The sequence below is a fragment of the Gymnogyps californianus genome, chromosome 18 (assembly GCF_018139145.2).
Source record: "Gymnogyps californianus isolate 813 chromosome 18, ASM1813914v2, whole genome shotgun sequence".
Classification (NCBI taxonomy): Eukaryota; Metazoa; Chordata; class Aves; order Accipitriformes; family Cathartidae; genus Gymnogyps; species Gymnogyps californianus.
The window spans coordinates 3,396,457-3,415,162 of NC_059488.1; the positions used below are offsets into that span (position 1 = coordinate 3,396,457).

At 45.9% G+C, this 18,706-nt stretch overlaps 1 long non-coding RNA gene across 2 annotated transcripts in view; it reads left to right on the forward strand.

Annotated features, from left to right (window-relative positions):
• The first annotated feature begins 346 nt into the window (after positions 1-346).
• LOC127023726 (uncharacterized) overlaps positions 347-18,706 on the forward strand; it is a 131,460-nt gene continuing 113,100 nt past the window's right edge. For both annotated transcript variants that reach the window (XR_007767465.1, XR_007767466.1), the window contains exon 1: positions 347-463. This is a non-coding gene — a long non-coding RNA (uncharacterized LOC127023726). The remainder of the gene's footprint in view (positions 464-18,706) is intronic.

Below are 18,706 nucleotides of genomic sequence, written 5' to 3' on the forward strand. Positions count from 1 at the left end.
AGAAAATCTCCATCTTCTTCTTACTGTTACCACCAAAATCTGGCCTTGGCCACACCGAACCCTCCATCTCCCCGGCTTCCTCACCCAGGGAAGCAGGAGGTTTGCTCCTTTAAGGAGCAGGGGGTGCGGGCAGCCTGCGCGGCACCTCATTAGCCCGCCTCGGGGAGGGGGCGGCGGGGAGGCACCCCCAAATGGCACCTCTGCCCCTTGGTGTGACCCTGCAATCAGCTCAGCCCCAGCGGCAGGTGATGCTGGGCCAGCCCAGGTGGCTCCAGTAAGGATTTAAGGGCGGGCTTGCTGGCTGTGCTGGTTTCCACCTGCGTGGCTTGAGGGAGTCGAGGGCCCTGCGGGCTGAGCCCCTAGTTCGGCCTGTCCCTCCCCGGGTGCTCCCCGCGGGAAAGAGCTGTTGCTTCAGGACACGGCTCCGGGTGAGGCTGGAGGAAAGCAGCACTGTAACCTGGAGGTAAGGCACTCGGGGGGGGCGGTTTTGGGGGGCTGCGGGCCCCGCCTGGGTGGTGGGGGTGCCGCAGAGCTCCGGTGCCTGCCGGGCTCACGGCCTGGGCCGGGTGAAGGCCGCCGCCCGCCCGCGCAGCGGGTGAGGGCCGGGCGGGGGGGGCGGTGTTCAGACCCACTAGGTGGCGGCAGCTGCTTAAATTTGTGTATTTGGCGTGGAAAAAGCGGAGGATGAGGCTTTTCGGGTCGAAGTTGTGAAGGGAGCTGAGCGCCTCGGTTCCCAGGGGTTCCTGCATCCCCCAGGCTGGTGACAGCCCCGGAGCCCCTGCCAGAGGGTGTCGGTGCAATTTAAAAACACTTCCTTGGGGGGTTCCCTTCAGAGCAGGGTGAAGTTGAAGACCTCGAATGTGTAATTCCTTTAATAAATGCTGCAAATCTGCCTCTTTAGCCCACGGCTGAGTGCATTGCACCCCCCCGACCAAGCTTCGGTGTGTTCATTCCCGCTGGGGTGTCTCGGGGGCTGGTAAGGCCTGTGCTCTCTCTCAGGTGGCTGATGTGCGGTTAGCAGAGCTGAAAGCCCTCTAAATAGGATCAAATGTGTGTAAACATTGCATTTACCTAAAAAGGCCGGGGGTCTGTTCAGAGCTGGAGCCTCCCTGGGTTTGCAGCTCATGTGCCAAAAAACTTCAGCGGCTCTGGCTGCTGTTGCTGAGACTTTTCCTGTGTTCAAAATCAGTCTTTTAGATGTCAGCAATATCCCAAGCTAGAATGGGAAGCAAATTTGAGGAGAGATTCCTGATTTGTGACAGTGTAACTCCCACCTGTTTAGGGCAAGGAATATTACATCCTAACCCTACACGGGCTGGGTGATTCCTGTCTCTTGTCATGCAGATCCACCTATTTAGGACTAAATTGGGGTTGCAGGAGCTCTTAGCAGCTAATGAGACCAAGAGAAGTAGGGCTGTAGGATTCATGCTTTCTGTTGAAGCAAGCAGACAGTGGTAAGGGGAAGAGGGAGTTTTGCAGCTATCTGTGGCCACCGTAAAATCCTCTGCTGTGTAAGAGGCTGCTCCAAGGTTATTCTTTGTCCTAATTATGCTGCTTGGTAAATGGGAGAACCTGTATGTACAAAATTTATCAGACTTCCCTCCCATCCTTCCCTGGAGTGGCACCTCGCGGTGGACTGTGTCCTGATACTGCTTTAAGCAAATGTAGCTCAATGTGTGCCTTGTGTTGTGTGAGCCCTGGACATGTTCACTGTGTGAAATCAGTCCTGGTTAAAACCTTTACTCTCTGCAGATGCAGCAGAATTGTCATGTTACTCTATTTATAGGCAGGATATAAATGACTTGATGAAGGTCAGGTGAGAAAGTTGTGGCAAAGCTGTGAGGTAAATAAGCACTTGATTCATGGGCAGTGGCAAGGAGAGGGAGGACAGTTATGTCAGCTCAGACATCTCAATTCCCTTTTCACCGCTGTTGCTGTTAGATTAGTCCCTCCCTTTTGCACGCTCATTTGTACCTCTGGTGTGCAGTGCACACACTCTTCTCCTTTCCCAGGCTGCAGAGAGCATCCCTTTCCTGCTGCAGCTGTGATGCATTTCATGGGAGTGAGCATTTCTGAGTGTTTGCCTGCTGTGTTGCTTTACTTAGGTGCAATGCTGGGAAGAGAGCAGCCCCAAAATCTTTCATTTCTGGTTGGTTACAGATTTGCTGGGAAACTTTCAATAGCTGGGCAGTTTTCCTAATGCCTGATGTTTCAGACTCACTTGTGTAGCTTTGTAGCAGAGTGCATGGTCACCTGGGCATCTCTAGGAGTTGTATTGGGTGACGGGTAGTACCATGGTTCTTGCTGTTGTCATTCCTAAAAAATGGAATATGCTTCAATGCAGGTCCGTTACCCAGAAAATGTGTCTTTTGCTGTAACACTTCCCTAGCGTTAAACGTGGCAGGCTGTTTCCAGTAGTCTGCATACAAGACAGCCCAACCTGTAAGTGACTTAAAGATGGGCAATCTTCCATTTGCTTATCTTCTTGCAGCTCACCAGAGGGTATCTCTTCTATGATGCTTATCACACTGCTGAAGTGCTCACTCAACTGTGCTGGTGGGGCTTGTTCATCCAGATTCTGCTTTTCATGGAACAGTCCTGCAAAATTGGGGACACCTATTCCCTGGATTTCATTTGTGTTCAACCCCCTTCCCATCTACACTTCAGTGCAGTTTAATTGGGATGTGAATTTTAACCTTTTTCTGAAGTGCCATTTTCTTCCTGCTTTCCTAATACCGCATACAGAAATGCTGATGTCCTCTGGATGCAGTTACCTAGAGCCAGCTCCTTTCTGGAAGGCAAAAGGGAGCTTGTTAACAGTTACCTCCATGCTTAATTAATGGTCTGACTTGGTGGGGTGGAAATGCTCCCTTCTGCCCAGCGCAGTTCTGTTACTGTGGTGTGTCACTATGTACCCAAATCCGCACTTTGTCAGTGCTAAACTGGTAACTGTGCTTGATACAGACGTAAATGGGATGAATATTGGTAGCTTACATATAGCTCCTGATTCCCCTGGTGTGTCTGTTCTGTGAAACGTTTGGAGGGCTGAGCAAAGGAAGGGAATAGGATAGTGAATTTGAGGCCTTTATTTCCATTTGCTGAAGTCAAATGACTGGAATTAAATGTAACCTGTCTGAAAACCAACCTTGTTTCCAAAAAGTGCATGGGGAGCTGGGATCAGAAGACACATTACAAACATTGCAGTAGCATAACTTGAGGCAAGTGCAATCATTTACTTGACTAATGAATCCCCTGGGTTGCTAGCAAGAGAGCAAATCTCTCATTCATCTTCTTAATTTAATAAGCAGAGGGGTTGGCCTTAAGGGTAAATGAAATGTGTAGTGATCCCATGAATGTTTCAGCAAATTGATGTACAATAAGATAAGGGAGATCCAGCAAATGGCTTACTTTATTCTGAAAGACTGTCAATGGGTTTTAAGGGAAAGGGAGAGAAGCTAGAGCTGATAGCTCTGTGTAGCGCTCTCCACTGCATTTCTCTCCCAATCGCTCCCATTTGTACAGGCTGGAACACAGGATTTTTGTTAGGATATCATCTAGTGAGCTTAGTACAAAAGGAATGCCTGTTGTGCTTGGTGCTGCACATAAGACAGCCATCAGAGAGATCAATGAGCTTGCTGAGCCACGCAGCATGTGAAAGGCTGAGCAGGGAATGCAATCTGTCTGCAGCAAATAACCCTCTGCTGTTTTACATGCCTGTGTGTACATACAGTGAGTTGTTGCTCCTTGGAACGGTTCATGGAGGAGCTGGAGGATGCCTGTACTTGTGGGAGCTAATGAGGCTCATTCCTGTCTTTCATGCTCTTAATTACTTTAGAGAAGAAATCAATGGTGTGAAACAATTAAATGCTTTAACGGCTAGAACAGTGATTGTTAGTTCTGCCATCACAGCAATTACCGTGTGATCACCTGAGTAAGTGTTGTGCATTAGGGAAACTGAGGCAGAGATGAAGTCATAATATTGCTATAGATAATAAACTTTTTCGTATAAAAATAAAAACGGGGTAAGGAAGCTTCTGACACATACAATAAATTTTGTAGGCTTTTTTTTAAAAAAACCCAGCAACAAATAAAAAACCCAGAAGGGAATACTTTTTAAACTTCAATTAAACCATAAACCATGTAAAGTGACTCTTGGGAGGCTGGCTAAAGTATAAAGAAGTTGAAAATGGGAGTGCTTGTTCTTGGCTATTGTTCGAGAGAAGATTTTGGGATTAGATGGTCCATTGCTATTGAATATAGTTCATTACTTTATGAAGAACACAAAATATAGAGCAGAAAACAGCTGAGTTATCAAAAAATTAGTGGCTTTTGGTATGTCATGAATTTCAGAGTTCTTGAAATCAAACTGGATGGTCAGATTTTCTGTTAATGAAGGTAAAATATACAGATGTAATGAAGTTCATGTATTGCATTGGAATCTGAAATAATTGCATTTGTGAACTCTAATTTGATGGGATGGAAGCTACAGAATGTGGATTTAAGCTACAAAACTTCATGTATATGCATTAGTATAGTTCTGTATTAGAGTAAGATTGTTTATAATGGAGTGTGTTTGGATTCTGGCCAGTATTTGCAGGGCTGCTCTTCTGGAGCTTGGTGACTTTAAGAACACTGTGTAGCAAACTGCTCCTTTTAATTGAGGTAAATAGTTGCCATGCACTAAACAAGGCGTTGGCATAATGTGAGCAGTACCGTTCTATTTTACGGTTCAAGTTGCAGTTCTGAACACATCAAGGATTGAAGACCTTGAAAATCTCGGTATTGCAGCATTTATGCTAGCACAAGGCAAAATTCCTCAAAGACCAAATTGGTGAGTGGATTTGTAAACACACACGGGCTCTTTTCACTTGGAAGCCAAGCTAAGCGCCAGCTCTCGTGTCCCGTTGTTCCCCAGGCGGTCAGCAACACTGCTGCCAAATGCAGCGAAGTTGCGCAGTGCCTGCAACTTTGCAGTCTGTTTGACGATTGCTGTAGATACCATGTGCAAGGTGCTCCTGCGTCAGGGCACAGACTGTCGGTTTTGGGGTGTGGATAGCTTAATGTTGTAACAAAGAAAATTCGACTGAATTGGACTGCTAATGTTTTGTGTCCTTTGCAGTATTGTAGCTGTATGAGATGCATGTTGTAGGAAGCATTTTTATTCACACGAGAGAAAACAATAACCAGGTGTTTGAGTTTCAATGAGCTGGGGCGGGGGGGAAGCTTCCAAAGGGGAATATCCTCATTTCCACTGTGACTAAATAAGAGGCTTGACGTTAAATGCTGTGTGCTCTCAAGCCTGTCTGGAACTAAAAGCTTTAGGCAGATACGTTGTGAACAGATTCAGTGGTCAGAGCTGCTACTTGTCTGTGGAGCAGATGGTACTGGGGGGTGGAACAACCCCATCTGGGTGTGCGGTGGTGCTCCCTCACCTGCAAGGTGACTTTGAACTGGGCAGTAAAGGCCAGATCCATCCCCAAATCAGACTTAAGACATGAGCACTGTTGGCATAGGAAGAGGAAAGAGAAGTGTCCTGGTTCTGTAGCTGGGATGCAGAGGGTGGGGGATACATGTCTCTGTCAGCTAGGAGTCCCCATGATTTGGAGCACTCCTAAGGTCTTGTAGATTGGCTGCTTACTGCTATTCCAGTTTAGCTGCTCCATCTTCATCCCTTCTTGAGACAGGACTAGTTTTATCAAATGAACAACTTGGAGTGAAGGAAGGGACATGCTGTGGCTGAGCCTGAGGGACGCTTCATTCCTGCTGGAAGAGGGTGGGTTGTGTAGGTCTGCTTTTGCTCCTGGTTGTAATGTCTACCCCTCCCCTTGCAGAACTCATCAGATGCATTGAGCTCACACAGTTTGCTGAACTAACAAAATTATCCCTCTTGGGGTAAACCAGTAGACATACTAGTTCTGAGTGCAAGTCGCTGGATAAGGGACTTAACTCCTTGACCTCCCCCTTGGCTTGCTTCTTGGTGAGTATTTCAAAGCTGCTTGCTGATGTAACTTCAGCTAGCCTAACTCTCTGATGCTTTAGCCTGTTTTCACTTGAGAGTGATTTTTGTGCTGGTGTATTAGAATAATGATTTTTTTTTGGCTGTACTGCTAGCTGGCACTTACTAAGAGTCTGGGCAATGTTTAACTCTGTTAGATGGGCAGAACAAATAGTGGAAATATTAAGCTGATTCAGCCCTGTGTTCACCTCCGCACACCAGTGCCTAGGTAATGTTATGGTTTTTGTGTGAACCTGATGAGCATCAGGGTGAGAGGCCAGCAGTCTTGGCTGAGACATCAAATTTTCAGTTCCCAGTTTAGTGTGCATAGCTCACTCCAAACCAGGAATCCATAATCAAACTGGTGTCAGGCTTACAAGAAATAAACCCTTCCTGCTGACAGACCCCAGGCTCTCAGCAAACCTGTTGCACGCCCAGGTATTGGACCCCAAGTGTCCCATCTCCCAAGCATCTCTCTTGCTGTGCTGCCTCTTTGCACAATTGAGAAGTGTCTGGATTAGCGTGCTGTGCTGTTGTGTGCAGCTGGTGAGCGAGTGACTCCAGAGAAGCTTGCCTTGAAATGGAAGAGCTGAATGATAGCGATATACAAGTGCTGTAATACCAGCCAGGGCCTGAGCTTGCATATTCCTGTGTCTCTGAGGGTGGCCGGTGCCAGAGGCATCTGAGAGGGGTGCCAGAAACTCCTTAGTGTGCTCTTTTAAAATGTCAAACTCTTCTGTCTGCTCCACAGAGCAATGAGATTTTTCATGTCTTCAGCTGAGCCTCCATATTAAAAATGGTAGTTCTGTACCTCCTTCCAGAGCTTGCTGGGTTTCATTTGGCCAGAAGTCCAAACCTCTCCTGTACTCCTGCCCCGGGAGATTTAGCCTTAATGCATTTATCTGTGTGTACAAGGAGAAGGGAACATTTCTGTTTTTACAGATGGCGTGGATTCAGGAAATCCAGTCAGCTGGTGTGGATCTGGAAACCATTCTGCCCTTATTAACACCCTCCGATGATATAAACAGAGAATCCCCAAAGCAAGGAGCAGTCTAAATAAAACTTCAGGCCAAACCAGAACATCTAAGGTGTGCCAGATCTTGCCTCAGGGAAAGAGAGGATGGGAAGTGCCAGGAAAGGGAAGATCTTAATTTCTAAGCGAACAGCCCCATGATTAAGGAAAGTATGTACTCTTGCCTCTCCCAGAAGGGAGAGAGGAGAGCTGAGGAAGGGATATCCTAGGGAAAGGGCTTTTCTCTGCCACTGCCTTGTCTCTTCTCTTGGAAATGACTGGCGAGATCTAAGCCAGGGATTGTCTTAAGACAGAGGTTGGAGGCCAGAAAACCTTTATAGATCTGAGCCTGTATTTGCTGTCTGCCTCAGTTTCCTGTCTGTAGTACAGGAAGAGCAACTAAAAATATCCAGCTGCAGAGCAGTATCTGTGCCTGTGGTGGGAGCCCTGAGGTCTTGCTGCATGGCATGGCCCTCCTAGTTTCTGGTGGCTGCAGGTATGTTACATCAGGGGTTGGGGATGTGCCACTTGCCACTGGGGAGGGTGCTACAGCTCAGGATACATCTCTGCTGTGTGCCCTCACCCTGACTTGCATTTGTAGTGGGGAGTGGACTGTGGAGCAAAGTGATATTTAATGGGGTGTTTAAGAGGCTGTTCCTATGTCCTGCCAAATGGACCCAGACAGTTCTTCCAGGGTTGATGTGTCCAATCAAGAGAGAGATGGTGAAGAGGCTAGAAAATGCTGTGTGATGCAACTTTGAGAGCTGAAATTAAAAAAAAGGGAGTTTCCTTCTTCTTTTCTTCTACTGCCTTATCTCTTTCTGCTTTCCTTTTATCTTTCTTCCCTTTCTGTTTGTCTGTTCTTTCCCTGTAACTCCTAGTGTAAGTAAGAAAGAATTTAATATGCTGAGACAGGGGAGAAGTTGTTCCATGCGTTGCAGATGCACAACATGTCTTCATTAACTCCCCATGACATTCAAAATAGCTGGAGATAAAGACAAACTAAATCTGGGAAGACAAATATAAATACTGTTCCCCCTCCCTTCCTCTCGCCCCTGCACGGTGCACCCCCCTAGGGCATGCATTCAATTACTGAAGATGAATGGAGCAAAGCAGTGCAGCATTTGGGATGCTTTGACTAGCGCTGCCTGCTTCTGCCATCAGATGGCCCCACACTTCACGGAATCTGCTCCCTGCCCTGGGTCCAGCCTCGGAGATGCTCCACGGGCTCTGCAATCCCTCCTTTCCCTGGTGGGGTAATAGCTTGCAGGCAGTCAGGGAAGGCTAGCAAAGCCCTGAGCAGGCATCGCTGCATTTCCCACATCTGTGCTGTCTCTTTTTGACCTCCTAAGGTGTATGGAAGGGAAGACCTTGGTGTTTAAGGCACTAGATGCGGAGCGGGGAGTCAGGCTTGCTCTCCATCACCCTACTGTGTAGCTGTGAGCGAGTGATGCAGCTTCTCCCCTGGGGTGTGGACACAGGCTGGCGGCAGTGGGGAGCAGGAGTGCTTGCTGGGAGAGGCTGCATGCGCGGTTGCTTCTGCTCTCCAGCAGAAGCTGGAGATGGCATTATAGAGAGGTTGAGGTTCTGGGCCCATGTCCACCCTGGCTCGTCTCCCCACCACATAGAGGGTCTGGGTCTCAAAGCTGTGCTGTTGTGTAAGGAGAGCTGATGTGCTAAGGCAGTGCAGCTGCAGAGGGTCTCATTGTGGAATCCATTTGACACAGGATCCTATCCTGTAAAATGACTGTTAGCATATTATGGGTCCTGTTCACCAGTGGTTAATGTGTCTGTACAGGGCTTCATAACTCCCAGAGATCTGGACTAAAACTTGAGTTTTTTTGAGGGAGAAGTCTCTCTGCCCTGGGGTTTGCATCTGGGTACACAGAACACCCCGGCTTGCTCTGACTTAAAGGTGTACAAAGAGCTGCTCTTTCATGCATCCTTTCCTGTACTCCACCAGACTCAAACTCCGTTCAAGCTTAACTTGTGTGGAAGTGTCTCTGATCTCTCAGAGCTTTTCTGTTGCTGCAGTGCTGCAAGAGTTAGGGTGAGCTCAGATTACTGTGAGCTGGGGTGAACAGCTTCCCAAGGAAGGACTTGCCATCTCTTTCCATTATAGTCTTTTCAGTTCCCTACCTCTCTGTGCACAGCAGATGATTATCTCACAAAAGCATTCTGTTTTTTTTTCTTGTGTAGTTCAAATTATCCTCTCCTAAGTGCATTACCTTGCATTTGTCTGCACTGAACTTCATCTGACTTCATGCTGTCCATCCACCTAGCTTTGTTAAATGTAATTGAAATTGAGTTTGGGCTGGGGGGAGGCCTGGGGTTGTTGTAGCAGAAAAGCAGTGGCCTGTGCTTCCAGGACTAAAGAAATACTGTGAGCTATTGCAGTTGTTGAGTCCTGTTAAATCCAGTTGTGTTCATATTACAGTGAATTAAGTGAACATCAGAAACAAAAAGGCAGGGCAGAACCTCATCTCTGCTACACCAGGCTTAAAACTAGAATAACTGAATAGCCTTGCTTGTGTGGATTCATGTTTCATGCTCCTTTGTCTGAGGTCAGAATCTGTCCCTTGGAAATTGTCTAGAAACGGCAACTTCTTTCTTTCTCTAGTAGAAGCAGGCTGAGAGAGCGAAATGGGGATTGTTACCTCATGTCAGAGGACACAACCCCTGAGGGTTTGCTACAGCCCAAGCAGGAATCTGGACACAGTTTTCTCATTAAGAACAGTATCTGCTTCCAAGGACTTAAGCAAGTTCATCTACACGAATGAGCTGGTGAATAGTCTTACAATTTGCTCCGATTGTTTCATTGTTTAAATTACTCCAAGTAACTGGCTAATCATAAGAAGTTAAGCTTTTAATAGGAATAGTGGGGGTGAAGCCACAAACTACTGTTAAAATGAATCTGCTTCTTGTGAATAGAATTATACAGTCCAGTAGACTACAATAGTGGGGGACTGTATTCAGCAACCCAGGCAATACCTTTCCATCCCTTGATATTAAAAGGCTTTTGTAGTGTAAGGTGGCATGCTGTTGAGAGGGACCCAGACCTCCATTTGGAGAAGTGAACTCAACACTGTTACCTGTAGCTTGCATACAGGTCAGATGAGATGTGTACACAATTTTTTTTGCAAGGAGTCCATCAGAAATAAATGCAGAGTTCAAATTCTCCCTATTGCAGTCAGCAGAGGAAGGCATGTCAAAGGGTACCCCTCTGTTCCCGTGCTTCTCCTTATAGGAACAGCAGCCATAAATCACCTGCTCAAATGCTGTAATCAACTTGGTGCTGAAACTTGGATAATGGGATGTTGAACCCCCTTTAAACTCCTTTCATCTGGGATTTTTAAGCCTTGCAGCCCCGCTATGAGGAAGGGGTTGTGTCATCATACTGTATTGACAGAGCTGACACCTGAAATGAGGAGAGGTTCTGGTTTGATCAGCTATCCAGCACCAACAGAGATGAAACGGAGGGGAGACCGTGGGTGATGTGGGTTGTAAGTACTCTGCTTGTTTTGCAGCAGGGACCAGCCAAGTTCTGCTGGGGATCTCCCTGCTGTTCCCTGTACTGCCTCACCTTTCCCTTTGTCAGTGTTTTGTGGTTCTGTTCCTCTCTCTCCTCCCTGTGTTCCTTTTAATGGTTTATTATTGCCTTAGTGGGGTTCTTCCCTCCTTCAGTTCCTGTGACTCGCACAATGAACAGCTCCAGCATCCCTGTACATGACTAGCAGCTTCAGGTAATGTTTAGTGGCAATTAAACGAGATTCTCCTCCCCCACCCTGCCCCTTTGTTGAATGAATCTAAAAAGGCTTTTATGGGGGGGAAAATGCAGGGGGGAAATTAAAAGGGTTCATAAAAGTGAATTTTAAGAAAAGCCTAATGAAGGAAATGAACCTCCTGAGAGATCAAAGCTGAACCTGCTGTGCCCAGTGCAGAGAGTTTAGGCTTTTTCTTATGTTTCCACTGGCATGAAAGCACATGCACAAATATTTCTTCCAACAGCTTTAACTCTTAAAGTCCTGTGGGGTTGGCATTAATTGGCCTATTTCTGTTTTGTCTAGTGCTAGCGCTCAACTGTTTCATTAGAAATTTGCTTATGTGAAGCCTCCTTTTACTTATGGAGAGGATTGGGCATCCCCATGATCCATCAGGCCTAACAGTATAGGGATGCCACCTTCTCTAAGAACCAGACACTCTGTGCTTTGTGGCATTGTTCCTGCCTCTTACTACGATGGCACTACGAGGAAAAATCAGAGAATCGTTTAGGTTGAAGAAGACCTAAATGCTGTCCCAAGTAGGAGATATGAAGGCAATACCCCTCCATTCCTCTGGTTGCCAGCTCTGCCTCATGAGGGATATGGTATTTGAAGGGGGGAAATGGCTAATCACCTGGTCACAGTAAGTTATGGAAATGTTACGAAGTCTTAAAATTCCATTTTCCTTAAATTAAAAAAATAGGAGGCTCTCAATAGGCTCCGAGGGGGATGGAAATGTTGACTGAGTTGCGTGTAGGGGAAGTTCCATTAATCATGGAAAGCAAACTGAAGGCTCTTAATTTTAACCAATTTTTGTAGGCCAGACTCCCTATACCCGTAATTTTTCCATTACACATGTAATCTCCTTTCTGAAAAGGGCTACGTTTGTTTAGCATCAATTTTTTTGGTTGTTGTGGATTAAAGACTGGATGGTTCAAATTTGTCAGGGGCTGGCTCTGGTCTCCTCTCTTCATCTCGTCACTTGTCGCCCTTGCACAGGTCCCAAGGCTCTTACTTTTAAAGTGTTTCCATGTGTTTGAGAATAGAATAGAAATGGGGCTGCAGAGAGTGCCTTATGCACTCACAGCTTCCCAGAGTGCTAATGAGGAACATATTGGCAGTAAGTGGCTGAGTAGAGCAGTATAGCAGGAACAACAACTTGCACGCAGCCTTATTTATTGCAGGCCTGTTTCTCAGAGAGAGGGAATGTCAACCTGGATTTGGACTTTCACCTAATCTTCTCTGAAAGTACCCAGAGATATTAAGTGGCCACCTACTCGGCTGCTGGACTTCAGTTTAAAAGCAGATCCAAAAGCCTGCTTCTACGAAAGCAAATTACTCGCAGGCGCAGCGGTGGCTGTAGGTCATGGCCGTAAGCCTCAGGCTCAGTATAAAACCCTTGGACCTGATACTTTTGTGTGTAAGCTGGGGTGTGATTTTGCCATGGTTGGACTGCTGCCGGTGTGTAGGATTGGTGGCAAGGGCGGGAGGAATCATGTCCCTTTCCTCTACTGGGAGCTTCTACAAGAAAGCTAGCCAGAGTGTGGTCTTCCCAGAACCTAGCCTGTGAGGAAACAGTGGGCTTTCTTGGGCCTGCATGTCAGGAAACAACCCTTCTGGCTTCCATAGCAGCCTGTTTGAGCAAGAAGGTGGGGAAGAAAACAATAGGGACCAAAGTCCAAATTCAGTGATGTGCACCCAGACTCAGGGAACTTCATGGACATGTACATGCCCATGATCAGAGCCTGATTTTTCAGATTGGTCTGTTGCCTTTTAATAGGAGTAATGCTGCCTGAATGGACAAAAGGAAGGATTGATTAATGTACCAGCACATGTGTTGCATTGCTCAGTCTCCTTCATCTCTTTGCCCTTTCTGAATACAGTGTTCATAACCTGGTCTGCTGTGGGTGCTCCACTATAGTGCCCTGTTCTCTGGTAATACTCCTTGCTTAATACAGAAAGCAATGAAAAGTATTCCTGCCTGCTATTAAGTCTCTATTCATGGGAAAAGCTGGAGATGTCTGATAGACCATCTCCCTTCTGCTACTGGGGTGCTTCCAGGAATCTATAGTAGTATTGCATTGGGCCCGGTGAACATTGTTACACTTTAAAAAGCTAGTCATTGAATTATTTTTATAATTATCTGTTGAGATTCATGATTATCCATGTGCATCCTAATGACTTGATTAAAATATCTTTGAACCATGCTTTCTCTGCTTTTTTCCATTTACCCAGATCCAGTCAGACAAAGCCATGATGGAGAGCACTTTGCCTTTTACAGCACTGACTGGGTAGCAATTAGCTGACAGTTACAGCAATCTAAAAACAGTATATAGTTTTAAAGGGGTCTTCTTCAAGGTGAAGAGATGAAATTTTAAAAAAGAGTTAAGTTCTTTATTAACAGGCTGACCCAGCTGCTTCAATAGTGCAAAATTGACATTGCTCTGATTTACCCTGGCTGAGAACTTCACCCTCTGCATTAAATTACATAAATTACTATGAATATTGCAAACTACAGTCAGTCCCTTCCTGCCAAGGGATGAGCTCATGATTCCTCACTTGTCTTGCGAGGGTTACGATGACCTAACCAGGACCAAAGATGCAAGTTCTCGCAGCTCCTTTTGACTGCTGTTTGTAGCAGGAACGGTGAATTCCCTGAAAACCACCACTTTATCAGCAGCGATGTGGGAATGACAACTCCTTTGTTCTTCCTGGAGTTGGAGGAATCTTACCAGCATGTGTGTGAGCGGAATGGGGTCTAAAGGCAAGTCCGTCAGTGTCTGGTCACGTTATCTGGCTGGTAGAAGGTTATTTCTGATTCTGTGCTTAGTCTGCCTCTCGGTATTGCAAACAACATAGCTTCCCCTGGGGATGGTGGTTCCCATTCTAACGGAGTATGAGTTTTGTCCCTGCACAAACTTGCTTATTTGCCTCTCAGACTTTTTACTGCTTATGCAGGGAATGAGGGAGCCGAAGCAAAGCCATCACCTAGCTTATGCTGAAAAACCTTATAGTGAAGGAGGAAGCTGGCTCAAATTGAAGCAGATGCTATGTGGGAACAATTACCTGAGAGAAACTCTGGGAGGGAGTGGAAGAGATAATGAAACACCTAGGGATTTGGGAGTCAGCTTTCTGAGGAGCAAAGGGGTTAGCAGTTTAGAGTTGGAGCTTGCAGCTGTGGTGAGAATCAGCTTCCCTTTCTCTCTGCTCCTCCTTTTTCCCCTCTTTCCTCCCCCCTGCTCAGGGGATGGAGGAGAAGGTGACCTTTGGAGCATGAGGCACATTGCTAGCAAAGAACCCGGGCTGCAATGGTGCTGTGCTCGAAATGCAACTTGCTGAGCTCAGCCGCTGCCTGCAGCCCTGGCCAAGGCAAACAGCCGGTGTGGGGGCTGCAGCAGGGATATCGCTGGGTCCTGACCCAGCTGCTTGTCAGCAGAGGAGCTCTCTCCCTGCTAGATGGGGCGTCACTGTCACCAGATCCAAAGCAGTGCGAGCTCTACATGGATGTGAACTTAATGCCCTACGACTCCAGGAGAACAAGAGCAGGATGGGTGCCCAGAAATCATCCAACCGTGGATTCTCTGGAGCCTGAGGCTTAGCTAGTTCCCCTCCCCTTCCTTCTCCTGCAGGCAAGCACTCCTATTCCATCAGCTCATCTGAAAGGGCCAGCTTTGTTTTCAGTTTACCTACATGGCTTCCAGTACTGTTGATAGGGGATTTAGCATATGTGTTAATAGCAGGCTGAGCTGGGAGGACCAGGGGTTGAATAACACTCGCTGGGTTTCTGTACCTGTACTGCCAAAAGCCCACTGTTAGTTAAGGCTGTTTCTATTCAGTCCAATAACAAAAACAGAGTTTGGACTAATCGTCATTCCTGCAAAATAGCCTGCACTGTTCAAAATGAGTTGCTGTGTGGGGTTAGGCAACATCAATAGCTCAATGGTGCAAGCAGCAACCTTTGTCCTTGCAATGCACCTGCAAGTAAAAATAGGGCCAATTTTTGGCAGCTGAAGGCCCCCAAGAGATCCACTCACATCTCGGAGCCTTCATCCCGGTTTGGTTTTAGACTCATTGTTCCCTCATCCTTCTGTGCCTCAGTTCCTTTCTATGAGTATGAGGGTAGACATGCTGATTGCCAGGGAGCTGGGTGCTTCAGCCTCTCCTCCATGTCGCCTTTCTCTTGACTTCAGAGCCTAGTTCGAGGCTTTGCTGCTAATATTGGAAGGCCTCCGTGGTGCTGGCTGTGGGTAACACTTCTTCTGAGCTATGGATCTCTTGAGCTGCTAAGAGAAAGCTCGAGTCTTAAAGATGGCTGATTTGCAAGAGATGGGCTATGGCCCAGAGGTTAGATGGATTGAGAGACAAAGAAAAGCATAACAGGAAATTACTGAAACGACTGGCTTTCAACCTGTGGTTTGTGACCACTTCTAAGGAGTTGCTAAGAAATTTTTAGAGGAACCTGTCATCAGTATGCAGATATCTGTGTTATGGGGGAGAAACCTGTGTTTTAGGAACTTGACTAATAATAATGGTAATACAAAAAACCACTTCAACATTCTAGGTCTGTAATATAAATTTTTATTTAAATCTTGTCAAAACTGTCAAGTCTTCAATGCAGAGAGCTTCATCTTGTGTACCATAAACCCATGTAAAGTGAGATCTGTATGGTTTGCTACTTACCTATGTGGTGAGGGGTTCAGGAGACTGCATTGTTTCTAAGCCAACATGCAATTTGGCCCAATTCATATGTGGCTTCTGTTCTCCCATTTTAAATCTAAGCAAAGACTTATAAAAGCTACATTGGGTGCATGCTGGAGGAGGTTTCAAATACTACTTTACAATACAGGAGATTACACTCTCATTTTTCTCAAACTTGATTAACTGGGGCTATCTCAGGCAATCACCTTGGCTCTGGGTAAAATGTGTGCAGTTAGCAGTTTCTGCAGTAAGCACAGAGTGTGCATCAGCAAAGACTTGAAACATCTCTTTGTTCATCATTTGTTATTGTTTCACCTGCCTTGAAATGGTAATTGCAAGTGCTTTGATTCATAGATTAGAATGCAATTTAGTTTCAATTGTTGCAGGCCCATCCTACCCGCCCCTGAGCCAGGCTTTGGAAACTTCCCATCAGCACTCAGCAAATCCTAAGATTCCCCTACTCCTGCTGCAGCAGCGTGCCTTCATGAGGAAAAGATGTAGGGAAGGTTATCCCTGTTAAACCAAGGCATTATGGTGATCTTGTCCAATATTTTTTTTTTGAGCTTTGTTATTTAATATATTTTCTTTAGATTTCATCCTCAGGAAAGAATGGGCCAAAACTGGCTTAAGGGAAGCTGTGGCACTATGATAGCAGCAGCTGAGGATTCTGCTTTCTGTTTAGTCTATTGATTTAGACACTTGTGGATTTTCTGTACCTGAAATATTTTTCATGCTGTAGCAGAACTAGCTTTAACTCAGACTAAAATTTGCAGTCAAGACAGTGAAATGTTTAGAAATGTTTTGTTTTCAGTGATGAGGAGCTGCAAATTAGTGTTACCACTGGTGTTACCAGTGGGAGATGGACAGTGCTGGGGACTGTGTATATGATTGCCGGAGAAGAACTTTTGTGTTTAGCTGTTGGACAAGCTTGTGCGTGATTCTCTGAAAACAAGCCTCGATGTTAATCAGAGAGGAACAATTCCAGAGCTGAACACAATAGCAACAAGCCTGGAAGGGACCTCGAGAAATCATGTAATTCAGCCTGCTGCTTCAAGGCAGAATCTGTTCTACCTAGGTTATTCCTGACATACCTGCCTAATCTGCTTTTAATTTGCAGTGAGGGAGTACTTTAACAGACCGATTGAGGAGATTTTTGTCTTCCTAATATTTCACCTTAATCTCCCATGGTTCAAATTAGCGTTGTTATTCCTTGTCCTATCAACCAGGAGCAGAGAGAAAAAATTGCTTTTGTTCCCTCTTGCCTAGTTGAAGACTGAGGGGAACTCGTTGATCTTTCCTAGGCAGGACACTCCCTGAACGTTCAGCCTGGTGTCTGTCAGTGTTTTCTAGACATCTTATTCTCACTCATTTCCTCTGAACTTGCTCCATTTCTGTGCTTTGCTTAAAATGCAGCACCAAACACTGGATGTGGTACCCCTACCTGAGGCCTGAACCAATGCAGGAGAAGAAATATTAATGTTTTACAGGGATCCTCTTTGTGTTTATAGTTGTTTAGCTTTTTTCCCCTCATAGGAAACCCAGAAAAGGTGCAGTTCAGCTCTGCCTGGCCAGGCAGATTTGTGGGATGCTGTATCTAGCAAGTGATTCTATGAAGTTTCTGATATTGTTTGAGTTCAACAAAAATCTGAGGTCACATATCCAGGGGATCCACAAAAGCATGGAAGTCAGTAATATTCAGTCTTGTACAGAATATTAGTTCATCACGTGGACACTCGTAGCAGCCCTCAACATGTTGCTACTACGATGCTGTATGCTTTGCCAGAGCCTGCTGCAGGAGAGCTGATTTGAAGGTCAAGTGCTGCAGAGCAATTAGTTTCAAGCCAGTCAAGCCAAAGTAATTCTGACACCTCGGCACAAGAGGGTGCACTAGGTTTGTAATAAAACCTAGACACGAGGTGGGTTTGTCCCTTCTGCTGCAGTGGTGCCAGTGGAGAAGTTTTTCTTGCTGAGACTTGTCTTGCAAACCTAACATCCTGTTAATTGGTGGAGTTCGAGCTGTGTGAGTTTGCCTCATTATTTTAAAGTCCTTTTCACTCTGAGTATTTCCATAATTATGGTAATTAAACTTGGTGGGTTTTTAATTATTATTTTTTTAAATAATCAGAACTGTAGTTGAATTATGAGTATGCCAAAATGAGCCTGGCAAATCATAATTTTTAGTTTGCTGCATTATAAATCAAAAGCAGACTTGATTTCCCAGCTTGCTGGATGTTTTGTTAACCAGATCACTCCAGCTCTCCTGAGGCCTCGTATGCCAAGAGCTGTCCCTGAACGAACAATCAGGCTTTATAAATAGCAGCCTTAACAAGAGCGTCACTGCCAGATGCTGCTGAAATAACTTAGGGACTCGTGCACAAAGGAAACTCCCTCATCTGGGGGCAGCTGGGCTCCCATCCATTATCTAGGACATCCCCCTGCTTGTGAAATTTCGGAGAAGCTGTTAGGAGGCCTGCAGATGGGGTCACAAGCACATTCCCATGTTTCTCAGATGCTGGGCTTGCCAGCAGCTCCTCCTGATATGCTTTGTGTTTACTACAGGAGTTCAAGATCGGAGTTTGATCTATTACTTCCACTCATGTCTTCTATGGAAACAGCAACTCCTCTCTGCCTAATTAGCTCTAACCAGTGTGTAGCTATGCTCTCCCTTAGCAAAGCAGTGACTGAGCTGCCTTCTAAGGATCCCTGAATGTTTAGCAACAATTGCAAGGGGTGGTCCAGGCTCCTGCCATCCCTGAAGAATCAAGTTCTTCTCTCAAAGTCCTTTCTTGTGCCTATTGCCAGTTCTCTTGGCTGGTAACACCAGCCTTTCTAAGCAATTAAGGTGAGTGGTGGACAACATACTCCAGTTTTTAGGTAAACAATGATTTTTAAAGCGTAGCATATGTGTGTAAGTCTCCAATAAGGCATTATTTAAGAAATACTATGTGCTGAGATCGGTATCAGAATATAGTCAGAAGTTACAATCTTGGCCTTTCAGACATCTAGGTAAGGTAGTAAGGACCCATTGGTACTTGAACTCCCTAGGATTTCATAAGGAGGCAGATGTCTTTTTGAACAAACTGTAAAAGACTCTCCAGAGGTGATGGAGAGAAGAAGCCACGTAAACCCTGATTGCCTTTGTCCCTATAGTGTGCCTTATTTTGAACACAGCCTGTCCTTTGCTGCTAATGTTCGCAGACCAGCACGGCTGACATTGCAAAGCTGTGGCTTGCTCAAAAG